The sequence below is a fragment of the Rattus norvegicus genome, chromosome 9 (genome assembly GCF_036323735.1).
Source record: "Rattus norvegicus strain BN/NHsdMcwi chromosome 9, GRCr8, whole genome shotgun sequence".
NCBI classification, from domain to species: domain Eukaryota; kingdom Metazoa; phylum Chordata; class Mammalia; order Rodentia; family Muridae; genus Rattus; species Rattus norvegicus.
The window spans coordinates 11650786-11662501 of NC_086027.1; the positions used below are offsets into that span (position 1 = coordinate 11650786).

The following is an 11716-nucleotide window of genomic DNA, read 5'->3' on the forward strand; positions in this document are numbered from 1 at the left end:
AGGAAGGGACTGTATTTCCATTCACTATATTTAAAAAAAGATGCAGTTCATTAACATGTAAAAAATTTCTCAAGTATATTAAAGTGTTTACAATGGTCATACAATTTTTCAAATACCTGTCATTCATCTTTTTCCAAAACCTAAAATTTCTTTCTTATTCACATTTTTTAATTATTTTTTGTTATTAGTATCATTTTTTTAAATTTCAGTTTTTTTAAGAGATATATATGTTTTATTCAAATTTTATTCCCTTTCCCAGCTTTTGGTCCATAAGCCCCCCTGCCGTGCCCTCTCCCATATTTATGGTCCCCCAATCCACGCCACTTAGAAACCCCTTCCCGGACATTTCCCTGCACCCAGGGTCCAACTTTGTTAAGAAAAAGGGCTTCCCCTTCCACAGGTGCCCCAACAAGGCTATTCTCTCCTACATATGCAGTTGGACCCCTGGGTCAGTCCACTTATAGTCTTTTGCTAGTGGTTTATTTGGTTGGCATTGCTGTTCTTATGGGGTTGCAAGCCCTTCAGCTCTTTGAATCCTTCTTCTAATTCCAATAAAGGGCGTCCTGTTCTCAGTTCATTAGTTTACTGCTAGCAATGACCTCTTTATTTGACATGCTCTGGATGTGTCTCTCAGGGGAGATGCAAATTTGGTCCCATTCAGTAAGCACATTTAGCTTCATCAATCTTATCTAGTTTTGGTGGCTGTATATATATGGGCCACATGTGGGGCAGACTCTGAATGGCTGTTCCTTTGGTCTCTGCTTTAGATTTGGCCTCCATATCCCCTCCTATGGATATTTTTGTTCCCCATTTTAAGAAGGAGTGGGAGCATCTGCACTTTGGTCATCCTTCTTCTTGAGTTTCCTGAGTTCTATAGATTGCATCTTGGGTAATTTGAGGTTTTGGTCAATATCCACTTATCAATGAGTGCATATTGTCAATGAGGGGTGCTGAGTACCTGGAAGAGAATGAGGGACAAGAGATGTGAAGAAGGACTCCAAGACAAGAGTCTGATCAAGGCGACAATTTTATTTTTCCCCAAGGCTGACTTTGTACCATAAAATGGATAACAGAGAGAGGAGAGAAGTAAGAAACATTTACCCACGCCAAGGACACAATATTCGTGTGGTCAGGGAATCGGCTGATGTTGACAGGTTGTCAGAAAGGTCACAGGTTTGTCATATCTATTAGTCAGCAGGATGTTGGTTTTTCAGAAAGGTTACAGGTCATGACATTGGGTATATTAATGTCAGACGTTATCATATGATTATTCATCTTGACCACCACATTTGTATTAGTCTTCTGCATCTGGCTGGCGATTTTCCATGAACCCAGTCATACTTAATGCTAACCATAATAATAACATCAATAATGGAGGGCTTCAAGGCCATCGCTCCCAACACCATACCAAGTGTGTTTTTCTGTGATTGGATTACCTCACTGTGGATGATATTTTCTAGTTCTTTCCATTTGCCTATGAATTGAACGTAATCATTGTTTTTGATAGCTGAGTGGTAGTCCATTGTGTAGATGTACCACATTTTTCGAATAAATTCCTCTGCTGAAGGGCATCTGGGTTCATTCCAGCTTCTGGCTATTATGAATAAGGCTGCTATGAACATAGTGGATCATATGTGTTATTGTATGTTGGAGCATCTTTTGAGTATATGCCCAGGACTGGTATACCTGTGTGCTCAGGTAGTGGAATTTCCAATTTTCCAGGAACGTTCAGACTGATTTCCAGAGTTCTTGTACCAGTTTGCAATCCCAGCAACAATGGACGAGTGTTCCTCTATCTCCACATCCTCGCCAGCATCTGTTGTCATCTGAGTTTTTGATCTTAGACATCCTGACTGGTGTGAGGTGGATTCTTAGGGTTGCTTTGATTTGCATTTCCCTGATGACTAAGGATATTGAGCATTTCTTTAGGTGCTTTTCAGCTATTCTATATTCCTCAGCTGAGAATGTTTTCTTTAGCTCCAAACCCCATTTATTAACAGGGGTGTTTGGCTCTAGGTACTCTAACTTCTTCTGTTTTGTGTATACTTTGGATATAAGCCCTCCATCAGATGCAGGATTGGTAAAGATTTTTTCCCAATCTGTGGGTTGCCGTTTTGTCCTAATGACACTGTCCTTTGCCTTACAGAAGCTTTTCAGTTTTATGAGGTCCCATTTGTCGATTCTCAATCTTAAAGCATAAGCCACTGGTATTTTGTTCAGGAAATTTTCCTTAGTGCTCATGTCTTCGAGACTCTTCCCTACTTTTTATCCATTACTTTTAGTGTATCTGGTTTGATGTGGAGGTCCTTGATCCACTTGGACTTAAGCTTTGTACAGGGCAATAAGAATGGGTCAACTTGCATTCTTCTACATGCTGACCTCCAGTTGAATCAGCACCATTTGTTAAAAATACTATCTTTCTTCCATTGGATGTTTTACCTCCTTTGTCAAAGATCAAATGACCATAGGTGTGTGGGTTCTTTTCTGTGTCAATTATGTTCCACTGATCTGCCTGTCTGTATGCCAATACCATACAAACTATTGCTCTGTAATACTGCTTGAGGTCAGAGATGGTGATTCCCCCAGAAGTTCTTTTATTGTTGAGTATAGTTTTTGCTATCCTGGGTTTTATGTTTTACCAAATGACGGCAAATTGCACTTTCTACCTTTATAAAGAATTGAGTAGGAATATTGGTGGTGATGGCATTGAATCTGTAGATTGTGTTTGGCAAAATGGCCATTTTTTTACCATATTCATCCTGCCAATCTATGAGCATGGGAGATCTTTCCGTCTTCTGAGATCTTCTTCAATTTCTTCAGAGATTTGAAGTTCTTGTCATACAGTTTTTTTACTTGCTTGGTTCAAGTAACAGCAAGTTATTTTATATTATTTGGGACTATTGTGAAGGGTGTCATTTCCTTAATTTCTTTCTCAGCCTGTTTACCCTTTGAGTAGAGGAAGGCTACTGAATTGTTTGAGTTAATTTTATACCCGGACAGTATGCTGAAGTTGTTGATCAGGTTAAGTAGTTCTCTGGTGGAATTTTGGTGTTGCTTAAGTAGACTATCATATCATCTTCAAATATTAGTGTTTTGACTTCATCCCTTCTAATTTTTTCCCTTTGACCTACTTTCATTGTTTGATTGCTATGGCTAGGACGTTAAGTACCATATTGTACTTAAGTAGGGAAAGAGTGTGCAGCCTTGTCTAGTCCCTGATGTTAGTGGGATTCCTTCAATACTCTAAGTTTAGTTTGATGTTAGGTACAGGTTTGATGTATTTTGCATTTTCCCATATTTAGATGAAGGCCTTCAATTCCTGATCTTTCCAGGACTTTATTAATGAAAAGGTAATGAATTTTGTCAAATGATTTCTCAGCATCTAATGAAATGATCATGTAGTTTTGACTTTGTTTATATGATGAATTTCGTTGATGGACTTCCGTATATTAAACCATCCCTGTATCCTTGCCATGAGGCCTACTTGACCATGATGGATGATTGTTTGGATGTGTTCTTGGATTCAGTTTGCAAGAATTTTATTGAGCATTTTTGATCAATACTCATAAATAAAATAGGTCTGAATTTCTCTATCTTTGTTGTATCTTTGTGTGGTTTAGGTATAAGAGTAATTGTGGCTTCATAGAAGGAGTTTGGTAGTGCTCTGTCTGTTTCTATTTTGCGGAATAGTTTGGACAGTATTGGTATGAAGTCTTCTATGAAGGTCTGATAGAATTCTGCACTAAATCCATCTGGTCCTGGGCTCTTTTTGGATGGGAGATGTTTAATAGCAGTTTCTATGTCTTTATGAGAATGGGGTTGTTTCGATGGTTTATTTGTTCCTGATTTAACTGTGGTACCTGGTATCTGTATAGAAAATTGTCCATTTCCTCCACATTTTCCAGTTTTGTTGAATATATGTTTTGTAGTAGGATCTGATGATCTTTTTAATTTCTTCAGATTTTGTTGTTATGTCTCCCTTTTATTTCTGATTTTATTAATTTGGATACACTCTCTGTGACCTCTGGTTAATATGGCTAAGCGTTTATGTATCTTGTTGATTTTCTCAAAGAACCAGCTCGTGGGTTTGCTGATTCTTTTGATGCTCGGTTTTGTTTCTTCTTGTTTGATTTCAGCCCTGAATTTGATTATTTCCTGCCTTCTACTCATCTAGGGCTTATTTAATTTTTCTAGAGCTTTTAGGTGTGCTGTCAAGCTGCTGACATATGCTCTCTCTTGTTTCTTTTTGCAGGCATACAGAGCTAGGCGTTTTCCTCTTAGCGCTGCTTTTATTGTGTCCCATAAGTTTGGGTATGTTGTATCTTCATTTTCATTAAATTCTAAGAAGTCTTTAATTTCTTTCTTATGTCTCCAATGACCAAGTTGTCATTGCCTTCAACTTCCATGTATATGTGGGCTTTCTGTCCTATTTGTTGTTATTGATCAGCAGCCTTAGTCCGTGGTTTTTTGATACGAGGCATGGGATTATTTCTATCTTCCTGTACCTGTTGAGGCTTGTTTTGTGACCGATTATATGGTCAATTTTGGAGAAGGTACCATGAGATGCTGATAAGAAGGTATATCCTTTCGTTTTACGGTGGTGTGTTCTATAAATATATGTTAAATCCATTTGTTTCATAACCTCTTAGTCTTTCTGTGTCTCTGTTTAATTTCTGTTTCCCTGATCTGTCCATTGATGAAAGTGGCGTGTTTAAATCTCCTACTATTATTGTTTGTGGTGCAATGTATGATTTTTTTGAGCTTTAGAAAGGTTTCTTATTGTTTAGGGACACAACTGCTATATACTTGACAAATATAGCAATCAACCAGAATATCCGTAGAAAGCAGGTGACTGTTGGCCACATGAGGATGAGTTTCTTTCAAAGATCATCATGATTTTTGGTAAGATCTTCCCTGTAATTGGTGGCATGGCTTCCCACAAACATGGTCCAGTTGTCTACAATCTCCTCCTTGGTCAGCATCTCATCCTTGTTCTTATCTGACTCATACACCAGATGCTGGGCCTCAGCCTGTGCCTGGTCATAGTCCTGAGGGAGGATCCAGTGGTGAATCTCATCCTAATCCAGTTTCCCATCCTTGTTCAGATCTGGGAAATCATTGAACTGCTCCCCAGACAAAACCCAGTCGGTCTCAGGGCAATTGTCCTCGTGAGAAAAAGATGTCCACAATGTACTCATCCTGGTCCACAAAACCATCCCTGTTCTTGTCGATATTCTCCAGCGTTTCCAGAACTACAATCTCCTTCATATGTTCTAAATCCTCTTAGTGCAGAAAAGCAATGAACCAGTCCTGAGTAGCTGTCAGGTCACCGTCAAGGCCTTAAACCTCCTCTCATCTCGTGGAGGCAACTTTTTAAAGTTGTGATGATCAGAGCTATCTTGGAATTCAGCAAGGTTTCCCAGGTAGTAGCCATAGGTAGCCTGCTTGTATTCTTCCCAGGAGATTTTTCATCTATGTCCCTATCATAATCCTTCCAGAGTTTAGCCACATTTTGGTTGATGTATCTTTTCTGTACCTGTTTGATCCAAACTTTCAGGTCCTCAGTAGTAACAAGGCCGCCTTCATCACTGTCGATTGGATCAACAATTTTCCCCAGCCTCTCCTGCTCTCGTTCAGGATTAGCTATCAAAGGCCTTGGAGTCCTCCTTGCCCAGGAAGACCTCATGATGGTACAGGAAGCTGTACTTATTCTCTGGTGGCCATTCGCTCTGCTCTGAATCAGGACAAACCATGTGCTCCTTGCTCATCATGCTCTTGGCCATGAACGCCAGGACCAGTGCCAGCAGCAGCCCATGGAGAGTCCCAGGCTGACACCATGTACCACAGTCGCGATCAAAGGGAGGCAGCAGGGAAGTAGGGGCTCAGAGCAGCTTATCCGCGGTCCCTTCCCCAGAGAGGGCTTTTGTTACATTTCAAATGTTATCCGTTTTCCTGGTTTCCACAAAACCCCTTATAAAACCCCCTCCCCCTTCTACTGTGAGGGTGTTACCACACCCACCCAAACACCCAGGCCTATCTGCCTCCCTGTTCTGGTTTCCCCTACACTGGGGCATCAAGCCTTGACAAGACCAAGGGCTTCTCCTCCCATTTGTGCCCAAGAAGGCCATCCTCTTCTACATATGCAGTTGTAGCCATGGGTCCGTCCATGTGTACACTTTGGATGGTGGTTTCGGTCCTGGGAGCTCTGGGTCTTTCTTAGTGTTGTTCTTATGGGGCTGTAAACCCCTTCAGCTCCCTCAATCCTTTCTCTTACTCCTCCATTGGGGACCCTGCTCTCAGCTGAATGATTGGCTGCAAGTATCTGCCTCTGTATTTGTCATGCTCTTTACCCCACTCTTTTGAGCAGATCACCACAGAGCAACGAAGATGTATTGTCTTGGCGTGATGATGTACAGAAAAATAGATGATTTCTTAATTCTTATGATGATTCTATAAGAGTTCCTTAAATTAGATTAGTAATTTTAAGCTCCTTTATAATGGGACAGCTATTATGTTTTCTCTGGTAATCAAAATTGCATTGAGAACTCTTCCTTCTTAAAGTTTCATGAGTGAATTGCTTCTGCAATACCAAGCAGGCATCTACAAATTAGAACCCATGCTAAGAGGGTATAAACCAATTAACCAAAGTTCATAAATAGAGAACTAATGATTTACTATAGGTGCAAGGACTTTACGTAAATAATTGACTGGATTTGCCTATAGGCAATTTCACTTATTCTTTTCTCATAAAAATTACAGCTTTTAACTCTCCATGAACATGCAGAGCCAGTGACAGATGGTGACGGTTTATCCTGATGATTACTCTTGATGGATATGCATGTAAACATTCTCTGTCGTAAACTGATTATCCAACTTATGATTTGAATTCCTGTGCAAACTTGTGGTGAACTTTTCACCATGTGATGCTGTGTTCAGAAAGATATACAAATGTTGAGGACAAAGAGAGAGAAAGCTTTTTAGACAGAACTGAACTGAAGAGAACAGAACTCAAGAAGAACTTAGAAGTAAAGGCCTAGCGTTGAGAGTAAGGCATTGAGAGTAAGGAAATTATTGTGTCATAAGAGCAAGAGGAAAGGAGATAAGAAGAGAGCAAGGAGAACCTTATAAGTCAAACTTTATGGAGGCAAACCTTTGTAGAAATTTTAGGAAAACGGAAGAACTTATAAATAAAGGTTAAAATCACTGCTCTTCAGTCTTCAGCCTGGCTCACTGGCTAGCCTGTGCTCTTCAGTCAGACTCACTGGCTAGCCTCTGCTCTTCAGTCAGGCTCACTGGCTAGCCTCTGCTCTTCAGCCTGGCCCACTGGCTAGCCTCTGCTCTTCAGTCAGGCTCACTGGCTAGCCTGTGCTCTTCAGCCTGGCTCACTGGCTAGCCTGTGCTCTTCAGCCTGGCTCACTGACTAGCCTCTGCTCTTCAGTCAGGCTCACTGGCTAGCCTCTGCTCTTCAGTCAGCCTCACTGGCTAGCCTCTGTTCTTCAGTCAGGCTCACTGGCTAGCCTCTGCTCTTCAGTCAGGCTCAATGTCTACCCTGTGCTCTTCAGTCAGGTTCCCTGGCTAGCCTCTGCTCTTCAGTCAGGCTCACTGGCTAGCCTCTGCTCTTCAGTCAGGCTCACTGGCTAGCCTCTGCTCTTCAGTTAGGCTCACTGACTAGCCTCTGCTCTTCAGTCAGGCTCACTGGTTAGCCTCTGCTCTTCAGCCTGGCTCACTGGCTAGCCTCTGCTCTTCAGTCAGACTCACTGGATAGCCTGTGCTCTTCAGCCTGGCTCACTGCCTAGACTCTGCTTTTCAGCTGGGCTCACTGGCTAGCATCTGCTCTTCAGTCAGGCTCACTGGCTAGCCTCTGCTCTTCAGTCAGACTCACTGGCTAGCCTCTGCTCGTAAGCTAGGCTCACTGGCTAGCCTCTGCTCTTCAGCTAGGCTCACTGGCTAGCCTCTGCTCTTCAGTCAGGCTCACTGGCTAGCCTCTGCTCTTCAGTTAGGCTCACTGACTAGCCTCTGCTCTTCAGTCAGGCTCACTGGTTAGCCTCTGCTCTTCAGCCTGGCTCACTGGCTAGCCTCTGCTCTTCAGTCAGACTCACTGGCTAACCTGTGCTCTTCAGCCTGGCTCACTGCCTAGACTCTGCTTTTCAGCTGGGCTCACTGGCTAGCATTTGCTCTTCAGTCAGGCTCACTGGCTAGCCTCTGCTCTTCAGTCAGACTCACTGGCTAGCCTCTGCTCTTCAGCTAGGCTCACTGGCTAGCCTCTCCTCTTCAGCTAGGCTCACTGGCTAGCCTCTGCTCTTCAGTCAGGTTCACTGTCTAGCCTCTGCTATTCAGTTAGGCTCACTGGCTAGACTCTGCTTCTCAGCTGGGCTCACTGGCCTATGGGGCCCTAGCACATCGCTTAACCATCTGCTCATGACTGCCTGACCACACTGACCACCTGACCGGTCGCCCTGACTTCTTAAAGTCATTCCCTAGAAAGAGCACAAGAAACCAAAGAGAAACACCACAGCAAACTTTTCCCATGGGCTCTGCTTTAACCTTAAGTGCTTTCATTATTTCTTTAAAAGAGTGAAATATAATTTCGGCTATTCATATGGCCAAGAGAGCTGTGCAGTAGTCATTGCTTTAGGGAATTTGGTGCTAAATCAAATGATTCCTTTATTCTATCACGATGTTATCTGTATGCTGTAAGATGTATGTTTAGAAAACACAACACCAAATTCCTAAAATCTAGATGTTTTAAGACATCAGCTCATGGAGAAACATAACTGCTTCCTATCTAGACTGGGCTTTTTTGCTATACTGCAGGTACAATCAATTTTCCACACTACTTCCATGATTTTCAAGAATGATTAAGAGAAAAATAAGTTGAACATAATGGCCAGAAAGGGGGTTCTGTCAAGTTGTCGTATGTGGGACAAGATACCAAACTATGATGGTAAACCTAAAACCACCTGTTCCCAAAACTAACAGAACTTACAGAAAATACATACTTTCTTATCATTCCTCCTCCCCAATGATCAGTAATTTAATGAGCACCTACTACGATCCTAGCACTGTGCATCTAAGTGTGTAATGGTGAATAAAAAACTTAATAAAAAGCCTCATTAAGGAATAAAGAAAAATGAAACATAACTTTGAAACTCAGAATTCAATATAAGCAAAACCACCATTTCTTCAACTGGTGATTTCTGAAAACTTCATCATTTTTTCCATGGGCTTCTATAGTAATGATACTGAGTCTTGATTTGGTAAATCACAAAAAGCAAGTCACACTTCTTTTTTGGCTCCCACAACTGTCAAAGGGAACAACACTGTTGCTGTCCATTGTGCTTCCCTATCAATCCTGCTATGGATGGTAATGAATTCCAGTCTTTTCAATGTGAAAACAGGCCACCACTTGAGGGCAAAGGTTATTAAAATTACCCAAACCGGTATATTCTCTAAAATTTACACATAGCATTTTACTGATATCACAATGTAAATTCACCACAAATATTTAACCAATGAAAATATTGAATAGCTCTGCAAATAGGAGCGATAATCATATATACGTGAAAACAACTATAATGGAAACAAACGACGTAATAGGAGAAAAGATACATCACGAAAAGCTACACAAGCAGCAAAAAAGACACTACATTTCTTGGTTTAAAAGTTAGGAGATACACTTGATCTTTAAAGACAGACAATGTACTTGATCTTTAATCCCTTTAACTGTGCCCTGTCCACATAAAAACTGCAGTAGATGACAATCTTTTGTAAGATTTATTTATTTATATGTGAGACAATGCATCTGTCTTCAGACACACCAGAAGAGGGCATCAGTACCCCTTACAGATGGTTGTGAGCCACCATGTGGTTGCTGGCATTTGAATTCAGGACCTCTGGAAGAACACTTGGTGCTCTTACCCACTGAGCCATCTCTCCAGCCCTCACAACGGCCTCTTACACAGCATCACAGTGGTCTATTTCACTAGATGGCTCCAGGATGATAACAAAGAAACTTTCACAGTTCCTGAGCACTTCTGAGTTCAAACACCACCAGTGCCCACTCTGTGCTGTTGGCACATTCTGACCTTCTCCTAAGGGTTGTCAGCCACAAAAGAGACGGGTTAGCCCCAGACAGCATTCACTGCCCAATCCTAAAAACCACCTCGATTCTGAAAAAGCCACAATCCATGCTTGCTCCATATTTGAGGAAGCCAAATGGTTGATCTGGCTCAAGGCTCTACTTTTCTTAGCTCATCAACTTTCTTTTTCCACTTCTTGTCACAAGAAGTACGTTTTTATGCTGCAACTAAACTGCAATGTGTGAAGGAAACCACCATAAACTCTGGGTGCTACCTCTTGAAATTTAAAATTCACAAAACAATTCATGGCATTCTAATCAGCACCATGGACAATAAACAAAAACAAGCAAAACCATTCCAAAGGAACTTGCTGATCTGGAGGCCTGCTCATAGCAGGCAGGAAAGAATTAAATTAGGCAGAACTGTAATCTGCATAAATTGCCTGAGGTTTTAAGAAAATATATTCCCATGATCCCCATCCTTTAACATACAATAGAAACATTACAGGGAGTGTGCCACCAGGATAAGCTGCCTCTGAAAAGCCTGTCCTGCCCTGGCAGGTACAGGTCATTTAATTCTAAGTCAATCTGGAGAGAGGTGACAGCCCCAAGTTGCTCTGGGGATGTCAGAGCACAGCTCTCATGCACACTCCAGAGCACCTCTACACTCTTTCCCAATGCCATAGGCTTTCCAATCCCTGCTTCAGCTCTCCATACATCCCTGAACCCTCCCTCCCCCTACCCAGTGGGCTCACTTTGCATTGCCTCCTTCTGCCACTGCTTTCCCAGGACAGGGGGACCAGGTGGGGGGCGGGGGGGGGCAGAACCAGTCCAAAGAGGGACGCGGGTCTCCTACCTACCTTGATTCTGCTGCTCTGGGGCTGCAGCCCGCCCTGCTTGCTGCTTGCTGCTTGCTGTTCCTGGGGACCAGACCTGAGGTCGGGCTAGGGGTCCCCGCGAGCTCCATGCCTCAAGGTCCCCTGGCAGGGCTGGCCTGGGCTTCTTCCTTGGACACTGCGAGGCTGTAGTCTCTGTTGGAAACCCCGCCGCTGTCATAGGGCGCCCTCCCGTGGCCGAGGTGATGCCCAACGCCGCTAAGGCCCCCTTCCCTGGCCGCTTCTTCTGCTTTTTCTTTTCTTTTTTTCTTTCTCTTTTTGCTGGCGATGTGGCGCCTGCGAAGAGCTCGCCTCCAGGAAGGAGGACATCGTGGAGGCAGAATCACCTCTGGGGCCTGCCGGGGTTGGAGAGGGAGAGAGAGGAGTCAGCTTGGGCGGAGGCGCCCTGGCTGCCGGCGCCTGCGGAAGGAAAACTCGTCCAGGCACACGCGCTGCTGCGGGCGCCAAATATAACGCTAGCGCCCCGCCCCCTCAGGCCCCGCGCTCACCCACGAGCTCCGCGTGCCCTGAGGCCCGGCTGGGGCGAGGTCGAAGGGCGGGGTGGGAAGGACACGTGTGCCCACTCCGCCGTGCAGGAAAAACCGGGAGGCGCGACACCCGGAAGCGCATGGTGCGGAACTCAGGGATCCAACCAGGCGCGTCTGTCCCCTCTCAAGGATCTGTGGATGCAAGGGCGGCTTCTTCAGGCCTCCAGGTCCACCACGAAAAACCCGCGGGCATCACAGCTCGAGCTTCCAGCTGC

At 43.5% G+C, this 11716-nt stretch overlaps 1 pseudogene; it reads right to left on the reverse strand.

The window, feature by feature from the left end:
• Positions 1 to 1092: 1092 nt before the first annotated feature.
• LOC134480448 (reticulocalbin-1-like) lies at positions 1093 to 11134 on the reverse strand (annotated as a pseudogene).
• Positions 11135 to 11716: the final 582 nt, after the last annotated feature.